This window comes from Patagioenas fasciata, unplaced genomic scaffold (assembly GCF_037038585.1).
Source record: "Patagioenas fasciata isolate bPatFas1 unplaced genomic scaffold, bPatFas1.hap1 Unplaced_34, whole genome shotgun sequence".
Taxonomy (NCBI): Eukaryota; Metazoa; Chordata; class Aves; order Columbiformes; family Columbidae; genus Patagioenas; species Patagioenas fasciata.
In genome coordinates, this window is record NW_027288750.1 from 390,837 (window position 1) to 410,107 (window position 19,271).

Genomic DNA, 19,271 nt, shown 5'->3' on the forward strand with positions numbered 1-19,271 from the left:
CCTGGGGACAAGGGCGTGCCGAGGATGTCACAATGGGCCCTGGGGACAATGGGGGGTCCTGGAATGTCACAATGGGCACTGGGGACTATGGGGGGTGCCCAGGATGTGAAAATGAGTCCTGAGGACATGGGGGGGTCCCCATGGTGTCACAATGGGCCTTGGGGACAATAGGAGGTTCTGGGATGTCACAATGGGCCCTGGGGACAATGGGGGGTGCCCAGGATGTGAAAATGAGTCCTGAGGACATGGGGGGGTCCCCATGGTGTCACAATGGGTCCCCAGTGACAAGGAGGGGTCCCCATGGTGTCACAATAGGCCCTGGGGACAATGGCGTCCCCTGAATGTCACAATGGGCCCTGGGAACAAAAGTGGTTGCCATGGTGCCACAAGGGGCCCTGGGGTCAAAGGCGGTCCCCATGGTGCTAAAATGGGCCCTGGGAGCAAGGGGGTGCCCAGGATGTCACAATGGACCCTGAGGACATGGGGGGGTCCCCATGGTGTCACAATGGGTCCCCAGTGACACGGGGGGGTCCCCATGGTGCCACAAAGAGCCCTGGGGACAAAGGGAGGTCCCTACAATGTCACAATGGGCCCTGGGGACTAATGAGGTCCCCACGGTGTCACAATGCGTCCTGGAGAAAAAGGGGGGTCCCCAGGATGTTACAATCTGCTCGTGGCACAATGGGGTTCCTGGGATGTCACAATGGGCCCTGGGGACAATGGGGGTCCCCACGGTGCCACGATGGGTCCTGGGGACAAGGGCGTCCCCCTAGATGTCACAATGGGCCCTGGGGACAATGGGGTTGCCCAGGATGTCACAATGGACCCTGGGGACAAAGGGGGGTGGGCAGGATGTCACAATGGGCACTGGGGACAAAGGGGGGGTCCCCATGGTGTCACAATGGGTCCCCAGTGACAAGGAGGGTTCCCCATGGTGCCACAATAGGCCCTGGGGACAAAGTGGGGTCCTAGAATGTCACAATGAGCCCTGGGGACAAAGGGGGGTCCTGGGATGTCACAATGGGCCCTGGGGACAAGAGGGGATTCCTAGGATGTCACAATGGGCCCTGGGGACTAATGTGGTCCCCACGGTGTCACAATATGTCCTGGAGACAAAGAGGGGTCCCCAGGATGTCACAATGGGCCCTTGGGACAATGGGGTTCCTGGGATGTCACAATGGGTCCCCAGTGACAAAGGGGGTCCCCAGGATGTCTCAATGGGCCCTGAGGACAATGGGAGGTCCCCATGGTGTCACAAAGGGTCCCCAGTGACAAGGGAGGTCCCCACGGTGCCACGATGGGTCCTGGGGACAAGGAGGTCCCCAGGATGCCACAATGGGCCCTGGGGACAATGGGGGGTCCTGGGACGTCACAATGGGCCCTGGGGACAAAGAGGCTCCCCAGGATGTCACAATGGGACCTGGGGACAAGGGGGTCCCCAGGACTCACAGTGAGCTCTGGGGACAATGGAGGTTCCCCAGGATGTTCACAATAGGCCCTGAGGACAAGGGGTGGTCCCCATGGTGTCACAATGGGTCCCCAGTGACAAGGGGGGTCCCCAAGTGTCACAATGGGCCCTGGGGACAATGGGGGTCCCGGGACGGAATAATAGGCCCTGGGGACAAAGGGGGGGTCCCACAGTGTCACAATGGGCCCTGGGGACAAAAGGGGTCCCCACGGTGTTACAATGGTCCAGGGGGAAAAAGGGGGATGCCCAGGATGTCACAATGGGCCCTGAGGAGAAGGGGGGCTCCCCAGGGTGTCGGAATGGGTCCCCAGTGACAAGGAGGGTCCCCATGGTGTCACGATGGGTCCTGGGGACAAGGGGGTGCCCAGGATGTAACAATGGACCCTGGGGACAATGGGGAGTCCTGGGACGTCACAATGGGCCCTGGAGACAAAGGGGGTCCCCAGGATGTCACAATGGGCCCTGGGGACAATGTGGGGTCCTGGGACGTCACAATGGGCTCCAGTGACAAAGGGGGTCCCCAGGATGTCACAATGGGCCCTGGGGACAATCTGGGGTCCTGGGACGTCACAATGGGCCCTGGGGACAAGGAGGGATCCCCAGGATGTCACAATGGGCCCTGGGGACAATGGGGGGTCCTGGGACGTCACAATGGGCCCTGGGGACAAGAGGGGGTCCCCAGGATGTCACAATGGGCCCTGGGGACAAAGAGGGGTCCCCTGAATGTCACAATGGGCCCTGGGGACAAGGGGGTGCCGAGGATGTCACAATGGGCCCTGGGGACATTGGGGTTGCCCAGGATGTCACAATGGGCCCTGGGGACAATGGTGGGTCCCCTGAATGTCAAAATGGGCCCTGGGGACAAAGGGGGGTAGCAGGATGTCACAATGGGCCCTGGGGACAATGGTGGGTCCCCTGAATGTCAAAATGGGCCCTGGGGACAAAGGGGGGTAGCAGGATGTCACAATGGGTACTGGGGACAAAGGGGGCGTCCCCATGGTGTCACAATGGGCCCAAGTGACAAGGAGGGCCCCACGGTGCCACGATGGGTCCTGGGGACAAGGGGGTCCCCCAGATGTCACAATGGGCCCTGGGGACAATGGGGTTGCCCAGGATGTCACAATGGACCCTGGGGACAAAGGGGGATCCCCAGGATGTCACAATGGGCCCTGGGGACAATGGGAGTCCCCAAGGTGTCAGAACGAGCCCTGGGGACAAAGTGGAATCCTGGGATGTCACAATGGCCCCCAGTGACAAAGGGGTTCCCCATGGTGCCACAATGGGCCCTGGGCACAAAGGGGGTCCCCAGGATTTCACAATAGCACTGGGGACAAAGGGGGGTCACGGGATGTCACAATGGGCCCTGGGGACAAGGGAGGTCCCCATGGTGTCACAATAAGCCCTGGGGACAAAGTGGGGTCCTGGGATGTCACAATGGGCCCCAGTGACAAAGGGGGTCCCCATGGTGCCACAATGGGCCGTGGGGACAAAAGGGGTCCGCAGGATGTCACAATGGGCCCTGGGGACCAGGGGGGGTCCTGCGATGTCACAATGGGCCCTGGGGACAAAGGGGGTCCCCTGGATGTCACAATGGGCTCTGGGGACAAGGGTGGTACCCACGGTGTCACAATGGGCCCTGGGAACAAGGCGGGGTGCCCATAGTGTCACAATGGGTCCTGGGGACAAGTGGGGTCCCCAGGATGTCACAATGGGCCCTGAGGACAATGTGGGGTCCTGGGATGTCACAATGGGCCCCAGTGACAAAGGGGGTGCCCTGAATGTCACAATGGGTCCCGAAGACAATGGGGGGTCCTGGGACGTCACAATGGGCCCTGGGGACAAGGAGGGATCCCCAGGATGTCACAATGGGCCCTGGGGACAAGGGGGGGTCCCCAGGATGTCACAATGTGCCCTGGGTACAAAGAGGCGTCCCCTGAATGTCGCAATGGGCCCTGGGGACAAGGGGGGGTCCTGGGATGTCACAATGGGCCCCAGTGATAAGGGGGCATCCCCAGGATGTCATAATGGGCCTTGGGGACCAGGGGGGTCCTTCGATGTCACAATGGGCCCTGGGGACAAAGGGGGGTCCTGGGATGTCTCAATGAGCCCTGCGGACAAGGGTGGTACCCACGGTGTCACAATGGGCCCTGGGAACAAGGGGGGGACCCCATAGTGTCACAATGGGTCCTGGGGACAAGTGGGGTCCCCACGATGTCACAATGTGTCCTGGGGACAATGTGGGGTCCTGGGATGTCACAATGGGCCCCAGTGACAAAGGGGCCCCCTGAATGTCACAATGGGTCCTGGGGAAAATGGGGGGTCCTGGGACGTCACAATGGGCCCTGGGGACAAGGAGGGATCCCCAGGATGTCACAATGGGCCCTGGGGACAAAGAGGCGTCCCCGGAATGTCACAATGGGCCCTGGGGACAAATAGGAGTCCCCTGAATGTCACAATGGGCCCTGGGGACAATGGGGGATCCTGGGACGTCACAATGGGCCCCAGTGACAAGGGGGGGTCACCAGGATGTCACAATGTGCCCTGGGGACAAAGAGGCGTCCCCGGAATGTCACAATGGGCCCTGGGGACAAGGGGGTGCCCTGAATGTCACAATGGGCCCTGGGGACAATGGGGGGTCCTAAGACGTCACAATGGGCCCTGGGGACAAGGAGGGATCCTGGGACGTCACAATGGGCCCCAGTGACAAGGGGGGGTCCCCAGGATGTCACAATGGGCCCTGGGGACAAAGAGGGGTCCCCAGGATGTCAAAATGGGCCCTGGGGACAATGGGGGGTCCTAAGACGTCACAAGGAACCCTGGGGACAACGGGGGGTCCTGGGACGTCACAATGGGCCCCAGTGACAAGGGGCGGTCCCCAGGATGTCACAATGGGCCCTGGGGACAAAGAGGAGTCCCCTGAATGTCACAATGGGCCCTGGGGACAATGGGGGTCCCCAGGATGTCACAATGGGCCCTGGGGACAATAGGAGGTTCTGGGATGTCACAATGGGCCCTTGGGGTTTAGAAGTCAGGTCTAAGAGTGCAGCGTTTGGGGTGCAGGGGCTTGGGGGGAAATTTAAGGTTGCAGAGTGTGGGGTTCACAGGACTGGGGCACAGGATTTGGGGGTGCGGGGTTTCAGGGTTCAGGATTTGGAGGTGTGGAGTTTTGGGGTGCAGGGGTTGGGAGTGCAGGGTGGTGGGGGTGAGAGATTTGGGTGCAGGATTTGGGGGTGCAGAGTCTTGGGAGGCAAGGATCCGGGTCTTCAGGATTTGGGGGTTCAGTGTTTAGGGCAGCACAATCTTGGGGTGCAGGGGTTTGCAGTGAAAGGTTTGGTAGGCAGGATTTGGGGTGCAGGATTCTGGGGTGCTGGGTTTGGGGTACAGGATTTGCTGTTGCAGGGATGGGGTTGAAGGGTTTGGGTTGCCAGGCCTTTGAGGTGCAGGATTTGGAGGTGCAGGGTTTGGGAGGGAATTCTTTGGGGTGCAGGGTTTGGGGGCAGGTTTAGGGGTGGAGGGTATAGGACGGAAAGATTTGGGAATGCAGGGTTTGGGGTGCAGGTTTCGGGGTTCAGGAAGGTAGGGAGGGCAGGATTAGGGGGTGCAAGGTTTCAGTTGTAGGGTTTAGGGGTGCAGAGTTTGGTAGGGCCGAATTTGGGGGTGCAGGATCTGGGGTGCAGGGTTTGGGAAGACAGGATCGGGGGTGGAAGATTTGTGGATGCAGGATTGAGGGGCAGGATTTTGGTGCGGGGCTTGGGGTCAGGATCTGGGGTGCAGGTTTGGGAAGAGTATTTTGGGGTGCAGGATTTTGGGTGCCGTGTCTGCGGGGCAGGTTTGGGGTGATCACTGCTGATCCGCACACGCTCGCTCTCTCTGTCCCCATTGTCCCCAATGCCCCCTTACCTGTCTCACCTCCCTCTCCAGCTCCGCTCCCACCCCCCCAATCCCCCTCAGCGGGGCCAGCCCGGGGTGCAGCTCCTGCAACGGCTCCTCCTCTGCATTCATTAACAATTAACACCCTCAGCAGCGCTAATTAACACCCCCCCCACCCCCCCATATCCCCGCTGCCCCCTAATTACCCCCTAATTCGCGCTAATCACCCCTAATTCCCCCTCATTACTCACCCAGCAGCCCCTCGATGTCCGCAGCCGCCATCTTGCCCCGCCGGGAGGGCCACAAACCACCTCAAAATCGACCCAAAATAGCACTTTTTCAACCCAAAACCCTCCCGCTGAGGCTCCCCGAGCTGTGTCCCCAAAGCCCCCGCTGTTGTCACCTCGGGAAAAGCGCGAAAAAAGCGGCCCCGGGGGTCCCCGCGCTTCGTTTCGCGCTCTGAGGGAAAGCGCGGGAAAACGAGCGGAGACGGAAAGAGCCGAGCGGAGCCGAATGGGCCCGAGCGGAGCCGAATGGGCCCGAGCGGAGCCGAACGGCGCCCGAGCGGAGCCGAATGGGACCGAGCGGAGCCGAGCGGCGCCCGAGCGGAGCCGAATGGGCCCGAGCGGAGCCGAACGGCGCCCGAGCGGAGCCGAACGGCGCCTGAGTCCTGGCCGGGGCCGAACGCACCCGAAGGGACCCGAAGTCTTCCCGAAGGGGTCCGAGTGGAGCTGAACGCACCCGAAGGGACCCGAACCCACCCGAGTGGACCCGAACCCACCCGAGTGGACCCGAACCCACCCGAAGGAGCCCAAACCCACCCGAGTGGACCCGCACCCACCCGAAGGGGCCCGAAGTCTCCCCGAAGGGACCCGAACCCACCCGAAAGTGCCCCAAAAGGCGCCAAACTCCCAAATCCCCCCCTTTTTACCCCAAAACCCGTGTTCCGCTCCCCCCCCCGGCCCCTCCTCTTCCTCCCCCCCCCCCCCCCCCCCACTTTCTCCCCCTTTTCCCGCCTCACGATAGTTTCCCGCCGCGGCGGCGGCTGCGAGCGAGGCCACGCCCCCTTCCTCAGGCGGCGGCCAATGGGAAGGGGGGGGGGGCGTGGCCACGTCCACTGTGCGTGGCGTGCGCGGAGGCGGCTCCGAGAGGAGCCGAAGATACACGAAGGGAGCCGAAGGGACCCGAGGCGACCCGAACGCACCCGAAGGGACCCGAACGCACCCGAAGGGACCCGAGTGGGGCCCGAACGCACCCGAGGGGACCCGAAGGCACCCGAAGGGACCCGAACGCACCCGAAGGGACCCGAGTGGGACCCGAACGCACCCGAAGGGACCCGAGGGGACCCGAACACACCCGAAGGGACCCGAAGGGACCCGAGTGGGGCCCGAACTCACCCGAAGGGACCCGAGGGGACCCGAACGCACTTAGGGGGCTCCATGAGTCACTTATGGGTCACTATGGGGCACTCCTGGGTCCCTAAGGGGGAAATTATGGGGGTCTATGGGGAGTTCAGGAGGGACCCAGGAGTACCCCAAGGGACCCAGGAGTACCCCAAAGGACCCAGGAGTTCAGGAGGGACCCAGGAGTGCCCCAAAGGACCCAGGAGTTCAGGAGGGACCCAGGAGTGCCCCAAAGGACCCAGGAGTACCCAAATGTGTTGTGTTTTGTTTTTTCTCTCTTGTTTATGTCCTCTTTTACCTGAAATGGGACAATGGGGGCAATGGGGGGCAATGGGAGTCAATGGGGGCAATGGGGATCAATGGGGGGCAATGGGGGCAATGGGGATCAATGGGGGGCAATGGGGATCAATGAGGATCAATGGGGGGCAATGGGGGGCAATGGGGATCAATGAGTCAACGGGGTCAATGGGGGTCAATGGGAGTCAATGGGTCAATGGGGTCAATGGGGTCAATGGGGTCAATGGGTCAATGGGGTCAATGGGGGTCAATGGGGTCAATGGGAGTCAATGGGGTCAATGGGTCAATGGGATCAATGGGGGTCAATGGGGTCAATGGGGATCAATGGGGTCAATGGGGGTCAATGGGAGTCAGCGGGGTCAATGGGGTCAATGGGATCAATGGGGGTCAATGGGGCAATGGGGTCAATGGGGTCAATGGGTCAATGGGGATCAATGGGTCAATGGGAGTCAATGGGGTCAATGGGGGTCAATGGGGTCAATGGGGATCAATGGGTCAATGGGGTCAATGGGTCAATGGGAGTCAATGGGGTCAATCGGTCAATGGGATCAATGGGGGTCAATGGGGTCAATGGGGTCAATGGGGGTCAATGGGGTCAATGGGGATCAATGGGTCAATGGGGTCAATGGGTCAATGGGAGTCAATGGGGTCAATGGGTCAATGGGATCAATGGGGGTCAATGGGGCAATGGGGTCAATGGGGTCAATGGGGCAATGGGAGTCAATGGGGTCAATGGGTCAATGGGGATCAATGGGTCAATGGGAGTCAATGGGGTCAATGGGGGTCAATGGGGTCAATGGGGATCAATGGGTCAATGGGGTCAATGGGTCAATGGGAGTCAATGGGGTCAATGGGTCAATGGGATCAATGGGTGTCAATGGGGTCAATGGGTGTCAATGGGGGTCAATGGGGTCAATGGGGATCAATGGGGATCAATGGGGGGCAATGGGGGGCAATGGGGATCAATGAGTCAACGGGGTCAATGGGGGTCAATGGGAGTCAATGGGTCAATGGGGTCAATGGGGTCAATGGGTCAATGGGATCAATGGGGGTCAATGGGGTCAATGGGGATCAATGGGTCAATGGGGGTCAATGGGAGTCAGCGGGGTCAATGGGGTCAATGGGGATCAATGGGGTCAATGGGATCAATGGGGGTCAATGGGGCAATGGGGTCAATGGGGTCAATGGGTCAATGGGGATCAATGGGTCAATGGGAGTCAATGGGGTCAATGGGGGTCAATGGGTCAATGGGGATCAATGGGTCAATGGGGTCAATGGGTCAATGGGAGTCAATGGGGTCAATGGGTCAATGGGATCAATGGGGGTCAATGGGGTCAATGGGTGTCAATGGGGGTCAATGGGGTCAATGGGGATCAATGGGGATCAATGGGGGGCAATGGGGGGCAATGGGGATCAATGAGTCAACGGGGTCAATGGGGGTCAATGGGAGTCAGCGGGGTCAATGGGGTCAATGGGGATCAATGGGGTCAATGGGATCAATGGGGGTCAATGGGCCAATGGGGTCAATGGGGTCAATGGGTCAATGGGGATCAATGGGTCAATGGGAGTCAATGGGGTCAATGGGGGTCAATGGGGATCAATGGGGTCAATGGGGATCAATGGGGTCAATGGGGCAATGGGAGTCAATGGGGTCAATGGGTCAATGGGGATCAATGGGTCAATGGGAGTCAATGGGGTCAATCGTTCCAACAAATGGTGACCCCGACGTGATACTCCGAACGGCGTCTCACTAAGGTCGGGGAAAAGCCTGGAGCGGCCCAGCCGGAGGCGGCTCAGCTGGACTGAGAGCCGGGCGGAGACGTACGGACGTTCCGCGGATAAATTTTGTTGAAGAAGGCCCCGGGAAAGGTGAGCGGCTGGGAGCAGGAGGAGGGAAGAGTGAAATTATGGGGCAGAATATATCCTCTGAGGAAGAAGCTATAGTTAAGATCCTCCTGCATATTCTCTCTATGAGAGGACTTAAATATGAAGAAAGTAACATACGTAGACTGTTGGTTTGGTGTAGAACTAACGGCTACCCGACAGAAGCTGAGAAAGCTTTTAAAATTGAACTTTGGGACGATATAGGGCAGAAATTATGGGATAAGGTTAGCGACGGAGATAAAGAAGTTAAATCATTAGCGACTACATGGAAGCTTATAATTTCCACCTTAAAAGAATTTAAGGCTGAGTGGGCTGCGGTTACTGGAATTTTTGCAGCGTTACAGCCTGATAGGAACTCTAAAAATAACTGTGAAGCTTACCCAGTTCGTGTTTTCGATACCCTCCTTACTCCATCCCCTGTTGTGCCTTCGGCACCCCCAATGATACAACAGTCTGGGGCGGAGGGAGGAAAATTACCGAGTGGATGGCCTCCTGTACCATCACACGACCCTGGAGAGACCAAGAAGTCCAAAGAACTGGAGTCAGATAATTTGTCAAAAGGACTGGTGAAAGTTGAGAATGCTAAAGTCGTAAATAAGTGTAATATCAATTCTTTTACTGATTTGTGTCCGCCTTCACCGCTTTCTATCCTTCTAACTCCTACAAGAGAACAGAAGGAGCCGCCGGATAAGAACTGGGCAAAAGAACTGTGTGAAAGATCAGATCAGCTATTAGCGAGTGAATCCAACAGTCAGCAATATCAAGCTATGAGAGAGGTGCCTGAAACCAACAAAGCAGTCAAATCATTTGCAACTGTTAATCAGGGTCCCAATGAGAATTACATGCAATTTATTGACCACCTTCAAGAGACCATCAATAAGCAGATTGAAAACTTAGAAGTTAAGGAAGCACTGGTGTTGAAATTAGCAGTAGAAAATGCTAATGTTTGCTATCAGCATGTTATTTGCGAGTTTTACAGTACATATTATGTGTTCCTGTGTACCGTCTCGCTGAAAATCAAGCAGCTTGTCAGGAATGTGAGTTAATGGTTTCACTAGTTGTTTTTAAGTGCGCCATAAAACCTTCTGCCCGCTCTTCCCACTCAGGCTGCAAGCAGCCCTGTGCTTCCCCCCCCCCCCCACCCCCCCCCCCAAGGTTTTTACTTGCAAGATGGGGTCAGGAATGATTGTTTTCAGTTGTGTTCCTGAAAAATCGGTATTGGGAGGTGTTTTAAAACATAGGAAAGCACTCGGACAAGAAATTATTAAATCTTTTCAGACAGTTTTACAGGCGGGGCGATTTGAACTTCAACAAGCTGAGAGAGACTTAACTGATAACACACAGGTCAGAAAACTTGTTAAAGTCTGCAAGATGCTTTCCTTATTAACCTGTTTTCTTTGTGGGTATCTGTTTAAGAATGCTGCAATTTTGATAGGTCTTTGTTACATGGTACGATAAGTTCACAGTCTGTTAAATCATGAGATTCCGTTGACTCAAAATGTGCATTTTGTGATAATACAGAAGAACATGAGTAATTTAGTTCTTTACTGCATGAATGTGATGTCTATCCCTGTTTCTCTATTAGGACGGGATGTGTTAGGACAACTAGGAGCAACTCTGGTGACAAAACAACAGCATTTCTAGAAGCGGCCATTGATGATGGGCGACCAGTACTTAAATTACAGTGGAAAAATGATGATCCAGTATGGGTAAATCAATGGCCACTCAGTAAAGAAAAACTCGCCCATGTCGAAGAGCTAGTACAGGAACAGCTTGAAAAAGGGCATTTAGAGACGTCTACAAGTCCCTGGAATACTCCTGTGTTTACTATTCAGAAAAAATCAAAGAAATGGAGGTTGTTACATGATCTTCGAAAAATTAATGATACCATGGAAGACATGGGAGCATTACAGCCGGGATTACCATCCCCTGTCATGATTCCAGAAAACTGGCAGATCTTAATAATTGACTTGAAAGATTGTTTTTTCACCATTGCTTTGCATCCTGATGACTGTAAAAGTTTTACATTTTCCATAAATTCTGTAAATAAGGCTGAACCTGCGAAAAGGTATCAATGGGTAGTTTTGCCACAGGGAATGAAGAATTCCCCAACTATGTGTCAAATTTATGTAGCTTGGGCCTTGCAATCAGTCAGAAAATCTCATCCTGAGTTAGTGATTTACCACTACATGGATGACATATTAATAGCTGGGAAAACTTTTTCGACTGATTTGTTGATAAATGAAGTATCTGATACATTGCAGCATAGAGGATTGCTAATTGCTCCAGAAAAGGTACAAATTCAACCAGCATGGAAATATCTTGGTTGGGAAATTTCTCAGTCCACAGTGAAACCTCAGAAAATAGTATGTCGGCCTGTCATTCAATCCTTAAATGATGTGCAGAAACTAGTGGGTGATCTGAATTGGGTCCGGACCATTTGTGGGATCACTAATGAGGATTTAGCTCCAATTGTAAAACTGCTAGAAGAGGATAGTGACATTAGCTCTCCTAGAACGCTTACTGCTGAGGCGGATGCTGCTCTGAAAAAGATTATGTCCAAACTTGTAAAAGCTTTCAGCCATAGGTGGAACCCAGATTATGTAATCAGACTACTAATTGTACACAATACTAACTATCCTTTTGCTCTCATAATGCAATGGACAACTGGTAAGGAGCCATTAAAGATCTTAGAGTGGGTGTTTTTGCATTTTCGACTCAAACGAACCATTACAACCAGGGTTGAGGCCTTTGCTCAGCTTATAATGAAAGGTAGGCAGAGAATAGTCGAAATTTCAGGGGCTGAGCCTGCATATATCATTGTTCCCCTCGTTTCAGAATATTTACAGTGGGCTTTGCAGAACTCCTTACCTTTTCAGATTGCGTTATTAGATTCTCAAGCTTTAATTAAGACATTTTCCCCTCCACACAAGTTAATGTCAGTTTTGAATATGGGATCAGTGGAGGAGGGTCCCCCTCTTCTCTCAGAATTTCCTGTTAAAGGACCCACAGTGTTCACTGACGCAGGGGGTAAAATGCAGAAAGCAGCAATTACATGGAAAACAGATGGAAAACGGCACGATGTGATACTAACTGACCTGAAAGGATCAACTCAGCATTTGGAACTCAGGGCTGTAATAGAAGTGTTTATCAGATTTGCTCATAGCCCAGTGAATATTGTTTGTGATTCTTTGTATGTGGTAGGTGTGGTAGCTCGCATTGAAAGATCATTGCTCAAAGAGGTTCAGGATGCACAACTGATGTCTTTGTTCAAGCAACTATGGTTGTTGGTTGAAGAGAGACAACACCGATACTTCATAACACATATCCGTAGTCATCTGACAATTCAAGGCGATTTAGCTGAAGGAAACCGCCGAGCTGATTTTCTTGTATCTCCTGCCTGGGTTCCACCTCCAGTAGATAGGTTTGGGCAAGCAGTACGCTCTCATAGTTTCCTCCATCAGTCTGCTCAGGTCTTACAGCGGCAATTTTCATTGTCCGAAAGTGAAGCCCGAGGTATTGTTAAAAGTTGTGCAGATTGTCAGCCCATCTCAGTAGGGCTGGGTGCAGGAGTCAATCCAAGAGGATTAGGAGCCTTGGAATTGTGGCAAATGGACGTCACACATGTCCCTGAATTTGGCAGGCTGAAGTATGTGCATATGTCTAGTGATACATATTCTTTCGCCATATGGGCCACTGCTCAGACTGGTGAAACTAGTTCACATGTGCAACGACATTTACGTTCTGCTTTTGCAGCTTTGGGAGTTCCTGCACAGGTCAAGACAGACAACGCACCTGGTTATATCGCCAAAGCTACTGCCACCTTTTTTCAGTTGTGGGGTGTTAAGCACATTACAGGGATACCAAATTCTCCTACTGGTCAGGCCTTGGTAGAAAGGATGAATCGAACTCTCAAGCATCAGCTTGACAAACAAAAAGGGGGAACTGACTGTACTACTCCACATGACAGACTAAGCAAAGCATTATATGTCTTGAACTTTTTACGCCTTCCGCAAGGGTTCGACATTCCACCTATGATTCGTCATGGAACAAGCTTAAAAGGACACTTGACAGACCTCAGAGAAAATCAGTGTCAGGTCAAAATACGCAATGGAGTTACTGGTGAATGGGAGGGTCCTTTCCAATTAATAACTTGGGGAAAGGGTTATGCTTGTGTCATTACAGACCAAGGATCAAAATGGATTCCTGTGAAATGGATCAAGCCATGGCTGAATAAAGACAACAAAGATTCGACAGATGCAGAAGGACAGGAGGGAGATAAGTTGTGAGAATTGTCTCAAATGTAAACCATGAATTCTTATTCAGTGTTATAGATGCTCTTAGACCCAGTGGTCTAAAAGCTTATTAGTAAACAGATAAGGTACCTTCCATAGAGAATGCTAATTTGAACAGATAGTAAGAGTTCCAAAAGGGTGATATTACAATTAGATAATCTATGCATAGATAAGGTAAAAGTATAAGATATTTCTACCATGGTAACCTAATTTAGCAACTGGTAAGGTTTTAAAAGAGATATTAAGATTAAGCTATAGATCTTTTAAATAGGTTAATATAAGTTTTAAGATATTAATTCAATAATTAGCATATGAATAGGTTAATATAAGTTTTAAGATATTAAGTCAATAATTAGCATATGCTGATGGTATTAAGTACGTTACTCTATAAACTGCGCAGTTATAGATCTTTTAAGAATTTAAGAGAATATATTGTATTAAGTTGTCTGACTATTCTAAAATAGTGCGTTGGTAAGGTTGTCATAAGTAGAATTAAGGTTTTATATATGATATGAAGGTTTGAGTATAAGCAGATAGTTGTTTAATCTTATTAAGTAAGGTTTAGCTACATTATATGTAATTGTAATTATGTTGTTAATCACGTGTCCTAAGTTGCAGTGTATTTCAAAGACGATTCAGCATGCTGTTTAAGGGGCCTGACTAGTTCAAGAACAAAAAGGGGGAATTGTGAAGGGGTTTCGTTAGAAGGAGCTATGTTGTTGAATTAGTCAGGCCCAAAGGAATCTCAAGGCCACTTCGAGAAGCTGAGAACAGAATCTGCTGTGAGAAAGAGGGGCGTTTCTTCATTAACAGGGCCTCAGCATGGCGTGAGTCGTCGGACCTATCATCAGTGGGGCTCCAGCGTGTGGACTGCCCATGATACTCATTTAGCGAATCCATGCTTGGAGCGTGGATTCGTGTTTAGAGAATAGTTGCGTATATAAGGAGACATCTGTCTGTAATAAATGGCTTTGGCGTGATTCACATTGAATCGGAGTGCTGAGTCCTTTATCGTTCCAACAGTCCCCAGGGCCCATTGTGGCACCATGGGGACCACCTTTGTCCCCAGGGCCCATTGTGACATCCCAGGACCTCCCATTGTCCCCAGGGCCAATTGTGACATCCTGGGGACCCCCCTTTGTCCCCAGATCCCATTGTGACATGCTGGGGACCCCCATTATCCCCAGAGCTCATTGTGGCACCATGGGGACACCCTGTGTCACTGGGGCCCACTGTGACATCCCAGTGTCCCCCTTGTCCCCAGGGCCCATTGTGACATCCTGGGGACCCCCCCTTGTCCACAGGGCCCATTGTGACATTTTGGGACTCCACTTTGTCCCCAGTGCTCATTGTGAAATTCTGGGGACCCCCCTTGTCCTCAGGGCCCATTGTGACAGCCGAGGACCTTACTTTGTCCCCAGGGTCCTTTGTGTCATCCGGAGGACCCCCTCGTCTCCAGTGCCCATTGTGACATCCCAGGACTCCACTTTGTCCCCAGGTCCAACTGTGACACCGTTGGGACTCTCTTTGTCCCCAGGGCACATTGTGACAGAGTGGGGAACCCCCTTGTCCCCAGGGCCTATTGTGACATCCTGGGGACCCTCTTTGACCCCAGTGCCCATTGTGACATCCTGGGGACCCCCTTGTCCCCAGGGCCCATCGTGGCACCATGGGGATCCTCCTTGTCCCCAGTGCCCATTGTGACACCGTGGGGACCCCCCCTTTGTCCCCAGGGCCCATTGTGACAGGGTTGGACACCCCTTGTCCCCAGAGCCCATTGTGATATCCTGGGGAGCCCCCTTTGTCCCCAGGGCCCATTGTGTCATCCCAGGACACCCCATTGTCCCCAGAGCCCATTGTGACATCCTGGGGACCCCCTCTTTGTCTCCAGTGCCCATTGTGACGTCCTTGGGACCCCCCTTGTCCCCAGGGCCTATTGTGACATCCTGGGGACTCCCCCTTATCTCCAGGGCCCATTGTGACATCCCAGGACCCCCTATTTTTCCCAGGGCCCATTGTGAAATCCTGGGGACCCCCTCTTTGTCCCCAGGGCCCATTGTGACACCCTGCGGACCCCCTTGTCCCCAGGGTCCATCGTGGCACCGTTGGGACCCCCCCTTTGTCTCCATTCCCCGTTGTGACATCTTTGGGACCCCTCTTGTCACCAGAGCCCATTGTGACATCCTGGGGACCCCCTTTGTCTCCAGGGTTCATTGTGACACCGTAGGGACCCCACTTGTCATCAGAGCCCATTGTGATATTCAGGAGACCCGTCTTTGTTCCCAGGGCCTATTGTGACATCCTGGGGACCCCTCTTTGTCCCCAGGGACCATTGTAACATCCCAGAACCCCCCCTTGTCCCCAGGGCCAATTGTGACATCCCAGGACCTCCCATTGTCCCCAGGGCCATTGTGACATTTCAGGACGCCACTTTGTCCCCAGTGCTCATTGTGAAATTTTGGGGACCCCCCTTGTATTCAGGGCCCATTGTGACAGCCGAGGACCTTATCTTGTCCCCAGGGCCCATAGTGGCACCGTGGAGATCCCTCTTGTCACTTGGGCCCATTGTGACACCATGGGGACCCCTCCTTTGTCCCCAGAGCACATTGTGACATCCCAGGACCCCCCATTGTCCCCAGAGCCCATTGTGACATCCTGGGGACCCCTCTTTGTCCCCAGGGCCCATTGAGATGTCCTAGGACCCCACTTTGTCCCCAGGGCCCATTGTAAGACCATGGAGACCCCATTTGTCACTGGGGCCCATTTTGACATGCCAGGACCCCGCTTTGTTCCCAGAGCCCGTTGTGATATCCTGGGGATGCCCCCCCTTTGTCCCCAGGGCCCATTGTGACATCCAGGGGACCCCTTTTGTCCCAAGGGCCCATTGTGGCACCATGGGGACCCCTTTGTCCCCAGGGCACATTGTGACAGAGTGGGGAACCCCCTTGTCCCCAGGGCCTATTGTGACATCCTGGGGACCCTCTTTGACCCCAGTGCCCATTGTGACATCCTGGGGACCCCCTTGTCCCCAGGGCCCATCGTGGCACCATGGGGATCCTCCTTGTCCCCAGTGCCCATTGTGACACCGTGGGGACCCCCCCTTTGTCCCCAGGGCCCATTGTGACAGGGTTGGACACCCCTTGTCCCCAGGGCCCATTGTGATATCCTGGGGAGCCCCCTTTGTCCCCAGGGCCCATTGTGTCATCCCAGGACACCCCATTGTCCCCAGAGCCCATTGTGACATCCTGGGGACCCCCTCTTTGTCTCCAGTGCCCATTGTGACGTCCTTGGGACCCCCCTTGTCCCCAGGGCCTATTGTGACATCCTGGGGACTCCCCCTTATCTCCAGGGCCCATTGTGACATCCCAGGACCCCCTATTTTTCCCAGGGCCCATTGTGAAATCCTGGGGACCCCCTCTTTGTCCCCAGGGCCCATTGTGACACCCTGCGGACCCCCTTGTCCCCAGGGTCCATCGTGGCACCGTTGGGACCCCCCCTTTGTCTCCATTCCCCGTTGTGACATCTTTGGGACCCCTCTTGTCACCAGAGCCCATTGTGACATCCTGGGGACCCCCTTTGTCTCCAGGGTTCATTGTGACACCGTAGGGACCCCACTTGTCATCAGAGCCCATTGTGATATTCAGGAGACCCGTCTTTGTTCCCAGGGCCTATTGTGACATCCTGGGGACCCCTCTTTGTCCCCAGGGACCATTGTAACATCCCAGAACCCCCCCTTGTCCCCAGGGCCAATTGTGACATCCCAGGACCTCCCATTGTCCCCAGGGCCATTGTGACATTTCAGGACGCCACTTTGTCCCCAGTGCTCATTGTGAAATTTTGGGGACCCCCCTTGTATTCAGGGCCCATTGTGACAGCCGAGGACCTTATCTTGTCCCCAGGGCCCATAGTGGCACCGTGGAGATCCCTCTTGTCACTTGGGCCCATTGTGACACCATGGGGACCCCTCCTTTGTCCCCAGAGCACATTGTGACATCCCAGGACCCCCCATTGTCCCCAGAGCCCATTGTGACATCCTGGGGACCCCTCTTTGTCCCCAGGGCCCATTGAGATGTCCTAGGACCCCCCTTTGTCCCCAGGGCCCATTGTAAGACCATGGAGACCCCATTTGTCACTGGGGCCCATTTTGACATGCCAGGACCCCGCTTTGTTCCCAGAGCCCGTTGTGATATCCTGGGGATGCCCCCCCTTTGTCCCCAGGGCCCATTGTGACATCCAGGGGACCCCTTTTGTCCCAAGGGCCCATTGTGGCACCATGGGGACCCCTTTGTCCCCAGGGCCCATTGTGACGTCTCAGGATCCCCCGTTATCCCCTGGGCCCATTGTGACATTCTGAGGACCCCAAATGTCCCCAGGGCCCATTGTGACATTCTGGGGACCCCCTTTCTCCCCAGGGCCCATTGTGGCACCATGGGGATCCCCTTTGTCACTGGGCCCCATTGTGACATCCCAGGACCCCAATTTGTCTCCAGGGCCCATTGTGACATCCTGGGGACTCTGTTGTCCCCAGGGCCCATCGTGGCACCGAGGGGACTTCCCCCTTTGTCCCCTGGGACCATTTTGACACCGTGGGGACCCCCTTTGTCCCCAGGGCCCATTGTGACATCCTGGGGACCACCCTTTGTCCCCAGGGCCGACTGTGACATTCAAGGGACCCCCCCTTGTCTCCAGGGCCCATTGTGACGTCCCAGGACCCCCCATTGTCCCCAGGGCCCATTGTGACATCCTGGGGACCTTTTTTGTCCCCTGGGCCCATTGTGACACTGTGGGGACCTCCTTTGTCCCCAGAGCCCATTGTGACATCCTCGGGACAACCTTTGTCCCCAAGGCCCATCGTGACAGGGTGGGGACCCCCTTTGTCCCAAGGGCTCATTGTGATGTCCCAGGATCCCCATTGTCCCCAGAGCCCATTGTGGTGTCCTGGGGACCCCCTTTGTCACTGGGGCCCATTGTGACATCCCAGGACCCCGCCTGGTCCCAAGGGCCCATGGTGTCATCCTGGGCACCCCCTTTGTCCCAAGACCCAATTGTGACATCCTGGGGACCACCCATTGTCCCAAGGGCCCATTGTGACACCATGGGGATCCCCTTGTCCCCAGGGCCCATTGTGATATCCCAGGACGCCCCTTTGTCCCCAGGGCCCATTGTGACATCCTGGGGACCACCCTTTGTCTCCAGGGCCCACTGTGACATTCAAGGGGCCCCCCCTTGTCCCCAGGGCCCATTGTGATGTCCCAGGACCCCTCATTGTCCCCAGGGCCCATTGTGACATCCTGGGCACCCCCTTTGTCCCCAGGACTCACTGTGGCACCATGGGGACCCCCTTTGTCACTGGGGCCCATTGTGACATCCCAGGACCCCCTGTTGTCCCCAGGGCCCATTGTGACATCCTGGGGACCCCCCTTGTCCCCATGGCCCATCGTGGCACCAAGGGGACACCCGCTTTGTCCCCAGGGACCATTGTGACACCGTGTGGACCCCCTCTGTCCCCAGGGCCCATTGTGACATCCTGGGGACCCTCTTGTCCCTAAGGCCCGTCGTGGCACCGTGGGGACCCCCTTTGTCCCCAGGGCCCATTGTGACATCCCAGGACCCCACTTTGTCCCCAGGGCCCACTGTGACATTCAAGGGAATCCCCCTTGTCCCCAGGGCCCATTGTGACGTCCCAGGAACCCTCATTGTCTGCAGGGCCCATTGTGACATTCTGGGCACCCCCTTTGTCCCCAGGACTCACTCTGGCACCATAGGGACCCCCTTTGTCACTGGGGCCCATTGTGACATCCCAGGACCCCGCCTGGTCCCAAGGGCCCATGGTGTCATCCTGGGCACCCCCTTTGTCCCAAGACCCAATTGTGACATCCTGGGGACCACCCATTGTCCCAAGGGCCCATTGTGACACCATGGGGATCCCCTTGTCCCCAGGGCCCATTGTGATATCCCAGGACGCCCCTTTGTCCCCAGGGCCCATTGTGACATCCTGGGGACCCCCTTTGTCCCCAGAGCCCATTGTGACATTCTGGGCACCCCAAATGTCCC

General features: G+C 55.1%; 1 long non-coding RNA gene across 1 annotated transcript in view; it reads right to left on the reverse strand.

Moving 5' to 3' along the window:
- LOC139826851 (uncharacterized) overlaps positions 1–6,409 on the reverse strand; it is a 46,292-nt gene extending 39,883 nt beyond the window's left edge. Inside the window, exons 1-2 of the long non-coding RNA XR_011736978.1 lie at positions 6,360–6,409; positions 5,590–5,649 (exon numbers count right to left, since the gene is read on the reverse strand). This is a non-coding gene — a long non-coding RNA (uncharacterized lncRNA). The remainder of the gene's footprint in view (positions 1–5,589; positions 5,650–6,359) is intronic.
- Positions 6,410–19,271: the final 12,862 nt, after the last annotated feature.